General features: G+C 61.4%; 1 protein-coding gene across 4 annotated transcripts in view; it reads left to right on the plus strand.

Moving 5' to 3' along the window:
• Window positions 1–18,651, plus strand: part of ZMIZ1 (zinc finger MIZ-type containing 1) — a 213,501-nt gene that overhangs the window by 61,608 nt on the left and 133,242 nt on the right. For 3 of the 4 annotated variants that reach the window (XM_062215320.1, XM_062215317.1, XM_062215319.1), the window contains exon 3: window positions 1,207–1,302. The exons of the other annotated variant lie outside the window; for it this stretch is intronic. The gene's annotated coding sequence lies outside the window, so the exon portion shown is untranslated. The remainder of the gene's footprint in view (window positions 1–1,206; window positions 1,303–18,651) is intronic. 4 annotated transcript variants of the gene reach the window in all.

Genomic DNA, 18,651 nt, shown 5'->3' on the forward strand with positions numbered 1-18,651 from the left:
CTCTCTGTCTCTCTCTCGCTATCCACTCTGCCTGTCAAAAAAAAAAAAAAAAATAGATAGCTTGTGGGGGCCAGCATTGTGGCGCAGCAAGTTAATGCCCTGGCCTGAAGTGCTGGCATCCCATATGGGCACTGGTTCGAGACCCAGCTGCTCCACTTCCGATCCAGCTCTCTGCTATAGCCTGGGAAAGCAGTGGAAGATGGCCCGAGTCCTTGGGCCCCTGCACCCGCATGGGAGACCCGGAAGAAGCTCCTGGCTCCTGGCTCCGGATTGGCGCAGCTCCGGCCGCTGTGGCAAATTGAGGCCAACTATAACTTTGACTTTCAAATAAATAAATAAAATAATTAAAAAAAAAAAAGAAATAGATAGCTTGTGATAGCTTTGGACAAGGCCGGATTAATTGGGGCTAACAAAAAAAAAATAGAGGGATTTGAAGCAAAGGTGAATTTCAGTGACGTCATTCTCTAGGTTGGACTCAGCTCCAACCAAAAATCCTGAGGGCCTGGGAGAAGGCCTGAAGTTTGAGCAACACAGATGAAGCCGCCAGGGCCCTGTCTGCTCTCAACTCTGTTTCTGAGCTTCCTCCTTCAAGCTGAGGCTAAGCAGCCCGCCCTAAACTCTGGCCGGCGGGCGAGGCAGGGCTGAGCCAGTTTTCCCTCGGTGGTCTGCACACATGTAAAATGGCTCCACGTGTTGGACACAGCTCTGGCGAGCAATGCAAATGGAGGGGAGAACTCAGGCAGGGGTCACCGAGTGACTTTGGAAGTGACTGAGGGCCGGCTGTGTGAGATTATTACCCGAAGCCAGGCACCGTGCGAGGGCACACCAGGAAGAGCTTTGTATGCCAGGCTAAAAATACCCCCCGACAGCCTCTCCCTGTTGCCCTGCCTGGGGGCTGCCCAGGGAGCCGTGGCTTTCTGCTTTTCTCACCAAGCACGGAAGGACAACACGAAGCCCCCAGGCTGCATAAGGAGCCAAACTTAGATCTTAAAAAAATCCCTCTAGGAGGAGTTGGCTCACTTGTTGGAGTGTGGCTGGGCGGGGAAGAGGCAGCCGGCTCTGATAAATCAGGCATCTCCGGCCTGCTTAAGTGGCCTGAGAGGCCACTGAGATTGGCCCAGTGGCGGGACAGAGGTGGGAGGGAGTGGCTGGCTGGCTGTGTTCCTGGCTGCTCACGTGTGTCCCGTCTGTCCCCTGTGTGCCCAGGAGGAAGAGGAGGAGGCCTGGTGACATCAGACTAATGCTGCAAGGGGTGTGAGGAGAGGAGCTGCTGTCAGTCACTGAGCCGCCAGACCCGGAAAGGTAACGCCAGGCCCCCAACCCCCAACCCGTGCCCTGGTGGCCGGGCTGTGTTGTGCAAAACCTGGACAGGAGAGAGGCGGGCGAGTGGATCGTGCTGGGGCTGGACCAGTGCTGAGGGTTGTCACCCCTCTGCCTGTCTCGGCTGACACAGCTGTAGGGCCCTCCTCACATGGTGTCTGTGTCACCTGAGTGCTTCTGGACATCAGTTTGTCTGTCTGTGAAATGGGCGCTCGCCTCAGGCCTCCACTTTCTCCAGTTCTCAAAGACTCCGTTGTTTGGGATTAAGCCGTGTTAGCAGCCTGGCTCAGCTTGGCTAGCCAGGCGACCCAACCCTTGTGGGTGTAGGTAGCATGATAAGGCCCACAGGTCAGCAGGACCAGGCAGGGCTTGGGAAGAAGGGATTTTCTAGGGTGGATGGCGCTGAGCTGTGGCTGTGCTCTCTCTGGCAGCTCTGGGCAGGAATCTTCATCTGTGTTCTCGGACCAGGAAGTCAAGGCCCAGGGAGACGAACGTGCCCGCCAGCCTCCCACGGCGAGCTCAGAGCAGCTGTGTTAGGTCCAGCTGGCCTGCCAGCATCCACACGTGGCTGCATCGCACTGGTCTCACCCAGCTTCCCCTGACAGGTTCTGCTGTTGCTCCCATGCAGCCCCGTTCTTGATTGGGTGCCGGTGGCGGGACCCACCCTTCCTTCTACCCATCGTCCACCCACTCACCCGACCGTCTCTCTACCCACCCACCTTCTGTCTGTTCATCCACTCACTCACTGAGCCACCCTTTCTGTAACCCCACCGGCTCACCCATGTGTCATCTACCCATGGGTCATCCGTCCCTCCGTCCACCCATTCACCTAACCAGCATTTCCTCACTCATGCACATATCCAACACTGAGTCTTGCAGCAGGCCAGGCCTGCACTAAGGGCTGGGTTTTGAAGATGGACCAGACCCAGGCTTCTGCTGGGAGGGCACCTGCTGGGAGGGAGGCCGATGCCGGCTCCTGTACTCCCTTCCGCAAGGCCTGTGCTCAAGGCCTGCGTGGCGTCTGCACAGGCTGCAGGGAGGGGCCGTGTGCTGATTCTGCAGGCAATTGTTCAAGAAAGAGGAAGGGGCCTTGTTCGTTTGTTCATTCCCCAACCGTTGACTGAGAGAATCTCCGTGGCAGGAGCTCTCGAGTTGGGAGACACAGGAGGGGATCAGACGGACCAGACTCCCTGCCCGTGCACTGCTGTCTGCACAAGGAGACAAGCGCAGTCAACACATAGAAAATGAACGTGCAATAGTCAGCTGACGCTAAGTTCTCAGAGGAGGAGTCCAGGTGTTCGTGGACAGGGGTGGCCGTGGAGGGCTTCTGCAGGTGGCATTTGACCTCACCCCTGAATGCAATGTGGGAGAGAGCAGAGAAGCACTCAAGTTCAAAGAAGCAGCAGGGGCCTTGGGGCTGCTGGGAGGCCAGGGCAGGAGGTGCAATCAGAGAGGTCGGAGCCGGGAGATGGCTGGCCAGCTGGTGTCCGGTCCAGGTAGAGGTGCTGGTGGCTTGGATGGGGGTTGGCAGCAAAGAAGTGAGAAGCCATTGGAGTTTAAGTGTATTCCGGAGACCCGGCAGACAGACTTGCTGGTAGAATGGAAGTGGAACATAAAGAAGAGTGGGCAAGGTCGAGGAAGGCTCTTGGGTTCGGGACAGGAGCCAGGAGTGACTGGGGCGCCGGGGAGAATGGCCAGGAGAGCTGCTTTGACGCGCAGAGCCCAGGACGCCTTTGAGACATGCAGGTGGAGAGGCCGAGCAGGCGGCCGGATAGATGCGTCTGGAAGGCAGAGAGAGGTCCTGGCTGGAGGCATCAATCTGGGAGATGTCGCACACGGATGGTGCGGCAAGCCCAAAGCTGATGAAGTCACCTCGGGAGTGGACACAGAGGGTCAGAAGCCAGGCTCTGAGTCATGGTGCATCCAGGCCTTAGTGGGAGGGCCACGCGCGGGGGAAGTGAAGGACGTGCGGGAGCAGAACAGAATGTGCTGGCTCTGAGCGACCAGGAAGGTGTTGCTGGACAAAGTGGGGAAGGGCACTGAGGGCAGAGGGAACGACACACACAGAGGCTCAGAGGCTCCGTAAACGAGGCATGGGAGGGAGGGAGGAGGGAGCAGAGTGCCCTCCTCCCACCCCCGACCACACAGGAGCAGGGCTGTGGGTGAGCCCGTGTCCCAGCCTCCCTGTTCCCTGGCTGCCACTCCCAGCCCCAGCTGAGCCTCTCGCCATGAAATTTGCTCACTCTTACCCTTTCCTCCTGGCTCTTCTGACGGCCCTTCCCTCTGGGGTTCCAGGGCCCAAGGGACCTCCGCTTGCCTGGAGCGCTTGTCTCAGGGTGGTGGCCCGTCGGGGAAGGGCCCCGGGCAGCTCCCTATCCAGTTCCGAAGTGCACCGTGTGGGTCCCTGGTCCCTCCAGTGGCTGTGTCAGAGCTGCCCACCCAGCAGGTGGAGGAGCGCTCAGCCTTTGGCGGAGAACTGTGTGTGTGTGCAGGTGTGTGTGTGTGTATGAGTGTATGAGATTCTGTTATTTCCCACTCTGCCTCTTCCTTCACTCCGTCTCTGTCTTAGTCCGTCCATCCATGTGTCTCCCTTAGTCTTCTGAGCAGCTTCCCCTCTGGGCCGAGAGGCAGGCTGGGCGGGACACTGAGGGGCAGTTGTGCCCCTGAGCCTGCTCCCTGTCTTAGCTCCTGGGCATACCCCTTTCCTGTCCAGCAGCTCAGCCTGGGCTGCAGTTGCAGCTCTGTCACCCCCAGCAGACTGAACTGGGACCTGCAGCTGCCCTGTGCTGGCAAGGCACAGGCTAGGGCCCCCAGACGCTCAGAGACTGCTGCACTGTTCCCTTCCTCTGAGATCTGACCCTGGGCCTACTCCCCCCTCCCTCAGGGACACAGATGCTGGGTGCCGTCACGTCCTTGCCCTGGGCCCAGACCCCGCTCCAAGGCCTCCTCCCCAGGAAGTCTTCTTGAGCAGTGGGGTGCCAGCCAGCCTTTGCTAAGCACCTGCGTTATGCTAAGGGCAGGGCTCAGAGCAGGATGCCCAGAGATGACGACAGAGAGGGGACCCCCGGGATTCATGAACTGGCAGTCCAGTGGGGTGGTGGGGACTGGGAAAGAAACAGAAACTTGTAGTGTAGCAGGGAACGCTGTCGGCACCTGGCCACGGTGCAGGAGCCACCTGGGCTACTGTGCCTGGGATGTCGGCAAAGGCTCCGGAGACTTCCCTACACAAAGAAGTGGGTGGAGCCCCATGGGGACGTGGTGAGCCCCTTCTCCAAGGCACAGTTAGGAGAGGGGGCCCCTCTGGCTGTGCACGGCAGACCAGGGGAGCCTGCGGAAGCCACTCCTGTGGTGCGTGGCTCCGTGACAGGCCTGTGGCAGGAGCCACGGGTAATCTAATTAGAGTGCCAGCTGGATGCACAGGTAATCCCGTGCCTTCAGGCTCACTTCTCTCTAAGCCTCTCTCCACTGTCCTCTCCCTAAATCCTGCCACTGCCTCGGTCACGACCGGCTGGCCAGACTGATCTCCACTGAGCAGACAGGTAAACCAGGGCTGAATGGGAACAAGCTTGCGTGTTGCCACCACTGAGTGCAGCGTAGAGCTTTGAGCCGGGCCTGCCACCTCCCTCCCCTCTCTCCAGGCTGTCCTAGCATTGTCCACACCTGCAAACTGCCTCTGTGTAGGTGAGAGTCCCAGAGAAGGTAAGATACTCACCCCAAGCCACACAGCAAGTCAGGGGCGGAAGTGGCACCATCTGGTCCTTCTGCACCGCACCCTCCCCCCCCACCAGCAGGTGCAGGAGTCCCGCCCCTCGCTCCACCCACTTCCGCGTAGAGCTCCCAGGGCGCTGGGTCCTCGTTGTTCAGCCCGCCAGCTCTGGGTGAAGGCACCCGGCTCCTCTCGAGGAGGCTCCATTGTGCCTATTGTTTAAATATAGATTACTAATGAAATGCCTTTTCATTGCCTTGCCAGTGAATAGTTTCCGTGTAAAGTTAATTTGCAGTGTTATGTAAATTCTGTTTAACTTCAATCAAGTTTCTAATTATGTTTTTACCGCAGTAATTCCCATTTGATTTGTCATCTCCTGTTAGGTATTTAATGTTCGGTGGGCGGGTTCGCCTTCCCTCTGTCTCTTTCGGTTTTCCAAGGCCTCCTCCCTCCCTGCCACCCCCTGCCCGGCTGTCTCTCTCCCTGCTCTCCGCTTGTCTGTGGCTCCGCCCTCCCACCCCTCCATCTCCTGGGCTTTCCTCCTCACCATCCTTCTGCCTCATCTCCTTCTGACGTGGTGTCTCCCTCCAGCACCATCCCCTTCCCTCCCCTCCTCCTCCTCTTCCTCTCCTGATCCTTCTGGGTTATGCTGCACCTCCTGGCCCCTCTCTGGAGTTCCCCCCCAGAGTCCTCCCCTCCCCGAGTCTCCTTCCTCCTCCATCCCTTCAGCCCCCACTCCCCATTCTCCACCTGTCCACCCGAGAGCTGGCATGGAGCCCAGAGCATAGGGGACTGCTTCCTGGGGCTGGCCGGGAATGGGTCAGGGGCCTGGGGCCCCAGGAGAGACCAAGGCCTGGCCCCACAGCTAGGGGAGCAGCCCTTGGGATGGCAGGATGGTGGAGTACCAGCAGAAGATGCGCACTCTGGGGTTGCGTCGGGTGGGCTCAGATCCTGACCGTGCCCCTTTCTGGCTGCCACCCTCGGGTTGTTTCTATGCCTGTGTCAGAGCCTGGAGCTGGTCAGTGGGCTGCTGTCGCTGCTGCCCCCAAGGGAGGACTCACTCCATCTGGGGAATCTCGGCCGCGCCTCCCCCGTCCTTGTGGCCTTTCTCAGTGCACACAGGGGCCCTGGCCTCCTCACCAGGCTTTGAAGTGCTCCCTGCCCTCAGGGAGCCAGGGAGCGGCCAGGGGGGCCAGTTTCCTGGTGGACATCTGCCCTCTGAGTGGAGAGGGCGGAAAGAAACCCCGGACTGAGGCTGCCCCCTTTCCCTGCCCAGCTTTCCCTCTGTGGAGTCCAGGCAGGCCCAGCAAGCAGAAAGTGAGTGTTTGGAGAGGGTATTCCTCCAAGTGCAGAAGGGCAGCCCAGTCACTTGTCCTGACCCAGCCTGGCCCAGCCTCTGCTCTGCTGGGCCACGTGACCACCTGACCTGCAGCGAGTGTGTGTGTGTGTGTGTGTCTGGTCAAGGAAACCTTAGGAGTCACGTGGCTGCTTCCTTCCCTATTTGTCTAAGTAAGCAGTTCAGGCCGGCTGCAGCCGGGAGCTGCAACACAGACCCATGGGAGAGGGGGCCCCCCTGGCGCCAGCCATGGAAATGAGAATGACTGTGGGCAGCGTGGAGCCCAGAGCCGAGTCCTGGAGTTCTCAGGCCCCCAGCCCTAGGCAGGGGGGACGGCGCCCTTTGTTTGTGCTCCCTAGACCTGTGTCCCCTGCCCGCCACTTCTGAAGACAAGGGCAGCTCTGGGCTCAATGACAGAGCCTCCTCCCGTTCTTAAAGCAGAGGGCAAGCATGCCAAGACCAGGGGGTGCTCAGAGGCAGCTTCTGTACCAGAAAAAGGGGCCGTGCGTGGACGCAAGCGCCCCTGCTGTGACCCTGGACTGTCCTGAGCCCTGGCCTCAGCCCCTCCCGTGCATCCTTCGAGCCACTGATGAATTCAACAGATTTGTAGCGCCCACGGTGTGCCAGGACTTGGGTGAGGCTGGGGTTGAGATTAGCAGAGCACAGCCTTCCACAGCCTCCATCCAGGCAGGCCTGTTTGACTGGGGTCATCTGGACAAGTGACGTGAGTCCCAGGGGCGGGGCTGAAGGCAGTCCTGCCCAAGCAGAGCCCACCACTTTCCCACCTGCCCGGCAGGAACCCCAGGGCCCGGAGGGACTATGTGGTGAGTCTGCCTGCAAGTGGAGGTCCCAGGGCTGCCCGGATGCAGGCAGGAGGCTTGGGTCCCAGCTCTGTCCCTGCCTCTGGGGTGACTGTGGCAAGGCCAGGCCCTGTTCAGACTTCAGCCCCCTCCCATCTGTGTCTCCCAGTTCTGAGCCAGGAGAGGCTTTGGCCAAGGCTGGGCCCTGAGGCCCGCTGTGTCGCCTGCTCACGTTCTGAGCTGCCTATTTGCCGAGCAGTCGGGGTAGAGGCGTGGGATAGCGTGTGCCCTCGGGGACTGAAGAAGGCCTCTGTTCAAATCTGTCCCTCACTGTGCCAGGCCGCCACCCTCTCCACTCCCACCACCTCCAGCCTGTCATGGGCACACCCCAGCTCCGGAGGCCAGAGAGAATGGGGTGGGCCACCCGGAGGCCACGGTGGCCTTGCCACGCTCCCCTCCCACCACACCCCTGCTGCAGGCATGCAGTGCCAGAGGTGGGTGAAGGGGTCTTCCTCCAGGTCCCTGGCATGGGGGCTGGGATGCCACACCCACAGGAGGAGCGCAGACCACTAGGAAGTGTAGCCTTTGAGGCCTCCAGTGGGCCCTCTTTCCCCCTGCCTGGAGTGACCCCACCAGCAGGGCCAAGTCCCATGACCCCACTGCAGGAAGGAACCCCAGCAGCACTTTTGTCAAGGCCTCATCCTGGTAAACAAGTGGTTGGAGGCCTGGAGGTCAGAGGCCAGAGGCCACCAAGGCTCACTCCTGGCCCCTGAAAACATTGGCACTTGTGAGGAGGGCTCTGTGGGTGCTCCGTCTCCCCTGAGCCGGGTGGGGCCTGTGGGACAGGAAGCTGGGGCTGGCTGGAGTAAGACACTCGGGGTGGCCTGGGCCTGAGCCAGGGATGAGGCTCAAGCCGCCCTGGCCTGGCCCCAGGGTCACAGCCGCACAGGTCACCCGGCCTCGGGGAGGGCCGTCCCCCAACAGGAAGCCCTGCCCAGGCACCGCCTCCGTCCCACCCTGTGTTTCCCGAGGCTGGTGCTTCTCCCATTCCCGTGGGAGCTGCCTCCAGGAATCCTGCCCTCTTGGGAAAGGAAGCACTGGCCTCGGGCTCCTGCGCTGCTTGGCCCTGACCCCCTGACGTGGGTGGCCCACACCCCTCCCTTCCCCCACACCCCTGATAACTCTACTCCTACACAGTGACCAGGAGGGAGCCTGGCAGGAGCCTCCTCATAGAAGGACTAGGCCTAGGGGCCCTGACGCCTGACTTCTAGTCCAGCACTGGCCCTGGCGTGCTGGTGCACTTGGGCAAGTCGCTGTCCCACTCTGGGCCTTGTCTGCAGAATACGGGGGAAGAGGATGCTCTCCCCAGCCAAGCAGCCTGTGGATAAAGAGTTTAGGACAGGCTCCTGGGGAGGAGCCAGGACATGCAACAGACCCAGCTGTCTGCACCACTCGGGCAGGTGGGTGGTCCAGAAGCCAGGTTAGGGGCAGTGCCGAGGAGCAGGCTCCCGTCCTCCTCCCTCCCTGTGGGCGCCCCTAGACTCATGGCTCACCTCTGCAAGCCAGCGTGACCAGCCACAGGCAGCAGCCCAGAGTGCTGACCGTGTCCCCAAGGGGGCCAAGGCGAGGGTCGGGACCGAGGGGACCAGGTCCGGTGGTCGTGACCTTGCATGGTTTAAGACAGACCAGGAGGCTACCTGGAGCTCGTGGGCCAGCAGAAAGCTCGTCAGCAACATGGAGACCCCGTGCCTGCGTGGCCCAGCCCCTCCCCTGTGCTGTGGTGACCGCTCAGACACGAGTGGTCTAGCTTACAGCGCGCGTAAACCGCAGTGTCCGCCTCTGTCCAGCGGGCTGCTCAGAGGCTACAGTGAGGACTCCTGGAGATTCGGGGGCCCAGTGCCTGACCCCTGCAGCCTTTCCCTGGGAGTCCAGGCCCCAGGAGCAGGGGCACCCTGGCAGCTGCATTCGACCTCACGGGCAATGGTGGGAGGAGGGCCTGAGATCTTCCATGGAGAAGTGGATGCCGGGAGAGGAGCTGGCAGCAGGGACGCCTGGCACTCGCACCCAAGCCCAGGCCCTGGTCCAAGGAGTCACGTGGCGAAGACAGTTGGCCCAGGTGGGTGTGAGCCACCCTGGGCTGGGGCAGGCCCCAGTGTCCCTGCTGGGAAGGGCAGACTCCCAGCAGGGGCCGGAGCGAACGCTGGCGCCGCACCCCATGCCTCCCCCTCGGGGTGTGCCTGGGTCCCGCAGCACGGGGCTGTCCGGGTTTCCCACTCAGCCCTGGGTGGGGCCCTCCGGCTCCTTCCTCCCTCTGTGGCTTTCTGCTCCTACGGAGGAGCGGGGGGGGGGGGGGGACTGGAGGCTGCAGCGGGCTGTGGGGTACGAGCCAGGGTGGGGGCACTGGCCGAGGGTGGAGTCACGGGATGGGTGGCCGTGAGTCAGGAATTGCTGGGCCTGTGTGTCATCGGGCGGCTGGCTGAGCCTGCCTGCCTCGCTCCCCCACCCACAGCGGGGCCCCGCGGGCTGCTCGGCCGGGGGTGTGTGTGCAGTGTTTCCGAGAGCCCCAGTCCCAGGATGGAAAAGGTAGGTTCCTCGGCCCAGGTGGGCACCCCCTCCCCGAGCCAGGGTTCCTGATGGCAGAGCAGGGCCGGGCTGATCAAGTGCGCTCAGCCCTAGCCATCGGAAAGATGATGCACCCCAGACCGGCTGCGTCGGATTCCTATGTTGGCCTCTCCACCCAACCAAAGTTCTATGGCAGGTTAGGTAGAGGGTCTGAGACCCAGGCCACTGTGTGAACCAGCCTGTGCATGCTGGAGCTCGGAGCTCACTCTGAGCCCAGCTCTGCTGCTTGCTAACAGTGGGCAAGTGACACCCCGTCTCTGGGCCTCCGTTTCCTTCTCCGTGAAACAGGGATAACACAACCCCCTTTACAGAGCTGCTGGGGTACCGGGTGGATCCACATATGTAAGCAGCATCCACCAGAACGGGGCCTGGGACGGCCGCCATGCTAAGAGGATGCACTGTGCGAGGTCAGCTGCCTCCATCTTGGATCTCTGAGTCGGGCTGAGTCCTGCCATCGCTGCACACTTGTCTGTCCAGCATAATCCCAGGGCTCCTGCACCTGCAGGCTCAGGAGTGGGTGCTTTGGCAACAGGAAGAGACACCCAGCCCCAGGGGCTGGCCTGGGCCTCTCCGAGGGCCCCTGGGGTGACTAATGTCAGTCCCAGGAATGGCTGGGAAGGTGAGTGACGGCCCCCCTGAGGATCTCACCCAGTTGCTAGGCTAAGAGAGCCCCTTTTCTGTAAAGAACAAGGGAGACCCCAGACCCAAGGGAGAATAAAAGGGGCAGCATAAGCCTGTTCTGTTGGCCCCAGCTGGGCAGGTCCTCAGTGCCTCGGACTGGGTCTCTGTGTGTATGCTGGCTTGGACAGGGCTGTCCAGCCAGGGCAGGCGGTGTGTGGCACAGAGCATGGACCTTCGAGGCCTGGCCACATCCTCCACAGTGTCCTGCATCATCCTCCCACCCTCCCTGCCCAGCAGATGGACAGATGGAGGCTTCAAGGATTGGGGAGGCACTCGCCCCAGGCCAGGTTCAAAGGCAGGCCTGAGCCACGCCTCCATGTAGACAGTATCCCTGAGAGCCTGCGTTGGGGCAGTGTCCTGTGACAGGCTGTGGAGTGAAGTGTGATGGTCAGCACACCCCTAAGCCTCTTCCTTCCCTGGCCTTCCAGCAGCCCTGTAGACCACCTCTGGCTGCCCTTGGTGGGCACGGCTGACGGCCCTGCCCTTGCCCCCTTACACCTTCTCCCTCCCCACTGTACCATTGAGGAAACTGAGGCAGGGGAGGCACAGTGACTTGGCTAAGGCCATGTGCGCTGTGAGCAGCAGAGCTGGGAATTTGTCCAGGCTTGGGGGAACATTAGGGCCCCTGCTCAGAACCCCACCCCCACCCCCCACCAGCAAGAACACCGCTTTCTTTTGTCCAGAGTTTTTAAATCTGGGCCTCGGCCATCGCTGCAGACTGGCCAGGCCTGCGTGTGGCCTGAAGCCCAGAGGGATGCCTGCTTGAGGAACGTGACCCCTGGGGCTGGCCCCGTCCCAGGCAGAGGGTCACTGGGAACACTCAGTGCTGGGCCATTTGCCTGTGCCACCAACAGTGCTCCCTGCCCTGCAGCCTCCTGCCCTTCCTGCGGCCAGCGTGGGTGTGACGTCAGCACCTCTGACCCTCCAGCCAGTGTGAGCCCCAGATGAAGGAACTGAGCCCCCGGGAACACGTGACCCGCTCGTGGGCGGGGATGAAGCCCCTGGCTCCTCCGTCCAACCTCCCACAGCACAGGGGCTCTGGTTCTGGTCCCGGCCTGGGCCTGGCCCACCCCTCTCGAAGCTGCGTCCCCTCCTCTATAGCTGACAGGCTCGGGGCTCCTCAGGGACCTCCTGCGACTCCTCTGAGCTCTGCAGGCCCCAGTAACACAGCAGGAGATGTTTTTTAAAACCTTGCTTTTATTTACTTAAGTTTTTAAATATTTATTTACTCATTTGAAAGGCAAAGTGACAGAGAGAGAGAGGGGAGAGAGAGAGAGAGAGAGGGTTTCCATCAACCAGGAGCGTGGAGCTCCACCCAGGTCTTCCACATGGGTAGTAGGGGCTCTAGTACTTGGACCATCTAATGCTGCTTTCCCAGGAGCATTAACAGGGAGCTGGACTGGGAGCAGAGCAGCCAGGACTCGACACGGCACTCCGACAGGGGATGCCACTGTCACAGGTGGTGGCTTAACCCGCTGTGCCACAACGCCAGCCCCAGCTGCAGGGCAGTTGAGGTTGAGGGCACTTGAGTAGGGATGGGTACCCTGCTGACGGGCAGAAGGGCTGGGTGGAAGGCAGCCATCCTAGGAGTGGACGGAGGTTTTTAGCGTTGGGAAGATGGGTACAGGGGCCCTGGTTTGGCCATTTCCAACCCAAGTACCACTTTGAGCAAGACTATGGCCTCCAGAAATGGAGGGCGTGGAAGGGAGCCCCTGGCACAGTTTCCCTTGGAGGGTACTCAGCACCTCTGGCTGCTCCTGTGCAGTGGGAGGTGGGGGCCCCTCTCCTGGTGAGGATCCACCAGGCCTGCTCCCAAGTCAGCCCCAGACAGGGCCTGAGACCAGGAGCCATCCTGGGTCTCTCTGTGACGTGGGGACCAGTGCTTCCACCTCGGGCAGGAAGCCACATGCGTACTCAGCAGCAAACCTGAGCCAGTGGTGACGGTGACAGTCCCTACGTGGTCCTCTCAAGTCCTCTAGTTATCCCCATTTTGCCGATGAGCAAACTGAGGCCAGAGAAGTGACGTTCCCTGCCTGGCATCAATCACACAGGCCAATCAGCGGCAGAGCTGAGGTTTGAAATCTCGTCCCACAGAACCTCAAGCCCCACTGTGTGCCAGCAGTCGGTGCTGCCCCCGTGCTCCCTGCTGAAAGGAGAAGTTGTCCCCTTGGATGAAATGGGCAGAGGGGAGACCCTGCCCTCCTCCTCTGGGGAGAGTGGGCCGTGCACCAGAGCCAAAGGCCTCTCTCTGGTTGTTAGGAGGCATTGGTCGGGGCAGTCAGCAGCAGCTGTGGCCAGAAGCGAACCTCGCCTTCCCTTCCCTTCCCCAGATGGGGATCTAAGGCAGACTCACAGTCCCCAGCCAGTCCCCCATCCTAGTGCCCCCATGTATTGCTGTGTGACCTGGGCTAGTCCCTTCCCCCTTGGCCTTAGCTTGTTTCTTTGTGGAAGCCCAACGCCAAGTGGCAGGAGCTGAGCGCCAGCAGGACGCCAAGGCCGAGTGGGCGGAAGTCAGGCTGGGAGGCCTGGGTGAGGCTCACCAAGTAGCCGAGGACTTCCCAGCCCCAGCAGGCATCTCTGGACAGGGTGCCGCTCTGGCTTGGCCTCGGAGACACAGCACATTGAGATGGGAAGGGGGAGTGAGGGCTGTGCACAGAGCCCGGCCTGTGCCTGCAGCAGTCCCCGCTCCCTGAAGCCACCTGCGGCTCTGTCTTCAGCCCTCAGCACTTCCCCTGCAAGCCTCCCTCCGGGCAGACCTGGGCCTTTACATGGGAGGGGTGCCCTCCTGCACCCAAGCCCCATTCTGCTGGGCACCCCCTCCAGCACTCTGCCCACAGGGCCCTGGCTCTCCTAGAATCACCCACCTCACCAGAGGGAGTGTGCACACCCTGGGCAGTGCATCTTGGTCTTGATCCTGCCCTCCCCACCTTTCCTCTCCTGGCACACAGCAGGCACTGCCACTATAGTGTAGCAAGAGGGGCATGAACGAATGAATGAATGAATGAATGGCTCCTGGGAGTCAGTTTATAGCCCCCACTTCCACTTGCAAATGAGGAATCCAAGTCTCAGAGATGTTAGGTGGGTGGGGAGCAGCTCTGAGTGCCCCCCTTCCCCAGCACCCACTCTCTGCCCTGCCAGGGTACCAGGCTGTGGCCCGGGTTTACACCAGGGTCTTCTTTCTGCACAGGGAGGTACCCAGGAGGGCCCAGCTGCAGGCGCTGGCCCGACTCCCCATGGTCCGGGCTTGCCAGACTTGCACTGTCCTGGCTCAGGTTGGCTAAACGCAGCCAGGCTGCCCCTGCCCAGCCTGCTTGGAGAATCCTACTCAGGAGAGAGGAGGCTGGGGAGCTTTGAGGCTGTGTCCGGGCGGCCTGGACTTCCCTGGGCTGGGGTAACAGGCATTGGAGCTCCTCCACGCCTTCGCACAGGAAGGGGAGACAGGGTTGGCTAACTGAGGGAGCCTTGTGATTCCGAGGTCCCTAAACCTTGTACTGCCAGCTTGCTCAATGTCTTTCTTATCCGTCCCTCGAGGCCACCTGCAGTCACTATTCTCAGAGGAGGTACTCAGGCTGCCCGAGTCCCTGGGCATCTGCTGCATCTGCAATGGGGACCACAAGGTCCCTGCCTTTATGGCTAAAGAGATAACCAGGCATCGAGTTTTAATTGTGCAAGGGAAAAAAGAATGTCAGAGTGTTCTGGAAGTTCAGAGAGAGGAAAGATCACTTGGGGAGGGGGCACTGTCAGGGAAGGCAGCCTGGAGGAGGTGGTCCTTTGGAAAGATGGGCTGAGAGTTCCCAGGGGTGGAGCACAGCAGGGGCTGGGGGGGACAGGGTGCTGTGCTGGCCGGGCTGGGCACCAGGCCTACAGCTAAGGGGCCAGTGTTCTCTACAGCTGCGGGGGTGGGGGTCCACATTCTGGCTGGAGCCCTGGCCCTGGCTTACGCGGTGAGGCATCAGCTGCTGAGCGTGGTTGGGTGCTCTAGCTCATGTCTGCCACTTCCGGCTGTGTGCTCTCTGGTCTGAAAGGGGGACCTCACAGCTCTCCGATGGCAGGAAGTGCGAGGATAGAGGGAGGCGGTGGGAGCTGCTGGGACTGGCAGAGGGAGGATCTGCCGTGTTGGTGGCGGGCCGAGTGTGTGTGTGTGTGTATGAGAGAGAGGGAGAAAGAGAGATTAGCAGTGAGTGTAAGGCCCTCGGCCCTGGTGACAGGCGCCCTGACCCACAGATTTGGGGGGTACATGGGCATAGCCCCCAGATCCACCCCCACCCAGGGCCAGGTGGCAGGGCAGTCGGTCTCCTCTCCAGGGGTCAAGGGCAGGCAGTGCTTTTCTGGCCAACCTCCTGCTCTACAAGAACAGTCTGGAGCCTCCCCTAGTGGGTGTGTGGCCAGAGGAGCACTCCGAGGCCACTATGTCCTCTAGCTGGTGGGCCTTGGCCTCCGCCTGGGCCCTGCAGCCTGGGTCTGGCGCTTCCCCTGGTCTGCATGGGGCCCCCAGCTCGGTGAGGTCAGGGAACATGTATTCCAGGAATGCGGGAGGCGGGGAAGCCGCCTTTGGGGATGAGGCTTGGATAACCATCAGGGGTAAATATTTGCCTTGCTACTGGAGCCAGCACTGGCCGCCAGGGGAGGACGGGGCCTGTCCACAGGGTCACGTAAGGGGATGCAGGCCCACGCGGGTCTCAGGGGTGGGGGACCCCCTACCACTCCACAGTCTCTGCAGGGCCAGAGGACCCTGGACTCTGGACCCTGGCCACCAGAGCAGCAGCTACTTGTTCCGTCTGTGAAATGGGATAGGAGCAGCCACCTGGTTTGCCTCAGGCACTGAGGGTCACTGTGGCGACGGAGGTAGTTCAGATCAGTTCAGCCAGGGCAGCCGCAGCTTGGAGCTGGCGTGGGTGGATGCCCACGTGACTGGTTCTGGACCCCCCCCACTTGGCAACTGTGCCCTTGAGCCATTACCCTCCTCCCCAGAGAGCCACCCACCTGCCACTCTGCGGCACCTGTGTGTGACACCTGAGTCTGCTGGAGCCCTCGTGGCCACCAGGGGCCCCAGGACATGTGTGGGTGAGACAAGGCGCGAGATGAGATGCTGAGACCAGGGCACGAGAGCTCAGAACTCTAGGTTCCAGGGTTCCACTGGCATGGCTCCTGCCACAGAGCACCCGGGGCTGTCCCTCCCCTTCCCGGAGGTCTATGGATAGGTCCATGCCCCCTCCAGCATCTGCCTCTACCAGGTGAGCCAGGAGCCTGGCGCCTGCCCCAGGGGGACAATCAGTCCCTGCAGAGAGAGGAGCAGGGAGCTCAGAGAGGTCAAGTGCCTTGCCCAGGGTCACACCAGCCAAGCCCTCTTTGCCTCTGACCTCACCACGGAAGCCAGGGCCAGGGCTCCAGCCAGAATGTGGACCCCCCGACCTCCACAGCTGTAGAGAACCACCCGTCCCTTAGCTGCAGACGCGGTGCCCCAGCCCAGGGCCTTCACGGCATGCTCTGCCCTCCTCGAATCCTGACCCACTTCTGTGTCTCTCCGCTAGGCCAGCTTGGCTGGGTGCCCCCTGCACAAGGGATCCCTGGGGAAGCTGGGAAGGGGAGGGGAGTGTGACTGGGGGCACTGACCTCTGCCTTGTCCAAGACTCAGTCTGGTCACTCCAGCTGGTCACTCCACACATAGCAAGCTCTCTTCCCCTGGAGCACCCGGGCCACCGCTGTGCCCTCGACGGCACCCAATGAGTGTCAGCCTGCAGCTGTCTCAGGGCCGCTTCTGCCACGCAGTCAGAAGCTTCCCTGCCCTCCGGGCCCCCCACATACACCCCAGAAGCCAGAGTGCTGAGCTGAGGGTACCAGCTTGACAGCTCTCTGAGCACTGGGCTGCCTGTCCCGGGAGGGGGACGTTGGGCAGACCTCTGCTGCCCACACCCACCGCTGGCCCCGAGGCCCAGGCTGTACCCCGTCCTCATCCCTGGTGTGTTTCAGGAAGAGAACGGGAACTCCCGCACCCACGTTGTTTACCCTGTGGTCTGGTCGGGCGGGGAGCCACGCTGCGTCTCCAGCCTTCTCTCCCTGGTCTCGCCGGGTGGCCCGGCCCACACAGGCTGCGAGCCCTGGCCAAAGGCGCAGGGTGGGATGCAGGACGTCGACTCTGCGTGCAGAGTCCTGCCCCGGTTTCTGGTTCCTGAGCCCTCCTTCCCCGGTGTGCTGGTGCCCAGCACTGCCATCTGCTCTGAGCAGCTCCCAGGCTGGGCAGAGTGTGGTAGACACGGACTGTGCACGCACACAGCCCAGGGGTGTTCTCCCCAGGTGCATGACCTTAGGTAGTTAGACAACCTCTCAGGGCTGGTGTGTCCCCTGGGATGCTACCTTACCTCCTGCATCCCACTGTCTTTCCCAGGTGGGTGCTGCATGGCAGGCTGGCAGTGCCTGGCAAAGCAGGGTCTCAAATGCAGTCCCAGAGCTCCCTCATCTTGCTGTGTGACCTTGGACAAGTCCCTTCCCCTTTCTGGTCTCAGGGGGTCCCTTTGCACCAGGGGCCGGGGTGGCCAGGGCCTGTGAGACTCACGGTGGGCACCGTGAGCCGACACCCCGCGAGGCAGCATCGCCAGCCGGCATTTCTGGGACCCTGGACGACACTCGCCCAGCAAGTGAGAACTTTCCGGTTCTGGCTTCCGTCTCAGCTGCCAAAATAATTATTTTCTCTTTGTGAGTGGCTCTGCTGGCCGGCGTGCCTCTGGGCCAGGCCTGGGCTGTGAGGAGTGGGAGGCATGGGGCCGATTCTGTTCCGCCCCAGCCACTGCCTGGCTGCATGACCCCTCCCTGAGCCTCAGCTTGTCCTCCGTGAAATGGGGGAATTGGGCTCCGCGAACTCCAGGGCTGTGTGTCCAAGGTGAGCAGAGTTTGGGAGCAGCAGAGTCACAGGGTCACAAGGTGGGGGAGCCGTTCCCTTTCTGCTGGGTGGTGACTGCGGGAGCTCAGGGCTTGGGGTCCAGTGGTGGCCCCTGCAGGGCGTCTATAGCACGCGCAAGCCTCTGAGGGTGGTTCCTCCTCATTCCTCAGTCCCGCCCCGCAGTTAGGGAAACTGAGGCAGAGAGCAGCTTCAGAAACATGTCCAAGGCACACCCTTTAAGAAGAGGGCAAACCCAGGATTCAAGATGTGATTTGGTTATTCCTAGCCCATCCCTCCTACACTAGGCCTCAGTGCCTCCTGCTGAAGCCATGGGCACCCCTTGTTTCCAGAAAGCCCCTGCCAGCTGCCCAGTGCAGTGTGGCCAGGTCTCAGGCCTCTGCCCAGTCCCCGGTGTGTGTGGAAGCCCATGCTTCATGCGGTACAGACACTGCTTCTGCCGCTGTTAGCCACGCGCCTCCCTCTGGGTTCAGTCCCGGAATGGCCTTGATGGCCAGTGCTAGGCCAGGCTGAATCGAAGAGCTTCTTCATCCGGGACTCCCACGTGGGTGACAGGGGCTCAAATACTTGGGCCGTCTTCCGCTGCCTTCCCAGGCACGTTAGCAGGGACCTGTTTTGGAAGCGGAGCAGCCAGGACTCGAACTGATGCTCAGATAAGGGATGTTGGCGTCACAGGTGCGGCTTAACCCTCTGCACCACAATGCCAGCCCCCATGGTTTCTGTTTCTTAGAGGAGGGGGCGTGGACAGAGGCACAGTGATGGTGCACAGCAAGGTGCCTCCACACCCAGGATTTAAATTCTTGGTTCCCAAGAAGTCCAGCAGCCAGCACCCTGGCTCCCATCCCTGGGTGATGCTGGGAAGCCTCTTGATGATCCCTGGAGCCAGACCCCACCCAACAGGGAGAATCCTACCCCTAGGTGGCCAGTGCACCAGCAGGGCCTGCCACTCATGCCTCCTGCTTGTGTCCTGAGTACCACCACCATCTCTAGTCTAGATCCTGAAGCAGCCTCCTTTTTGGCCTCTTTGTCCACTTCTGTCCCTTCCAGACCACTCCCCCTCAGCAGCCACAGGGCTCTCCCAACCTTGAACCAGAGTCGTGGCCTTCAGCTGCCCACATGCCCCTGTGGCTTCTGTCCAAGTCCACCCTCTCCGGGACGGGTCCTGCCTCTTGCCCTGCTCACACTATCTCCTCCCTTGCCCACTATACCCGCCACACCCCCCATACAGAAGTCCTCCCCGGGGTGGGGGGCTAGGGGGCAGGCCTTTTTCCTTGATTCACGGTCTTCACAT

The sequence above is a fragment of the Lepus europaeus genome, chromosome 17 (assembly GCF_033115175.1).
Source record: "Lepus europaeus isolate LE1 chromosome 17, mLepTim1.pri, whole genome shotgun sequence".
NCBI lineage: Eukaryota > Metazoa > Chordata > Mammalia > Lagomorpha > Leporidae > Lepus > Lepus europaeus.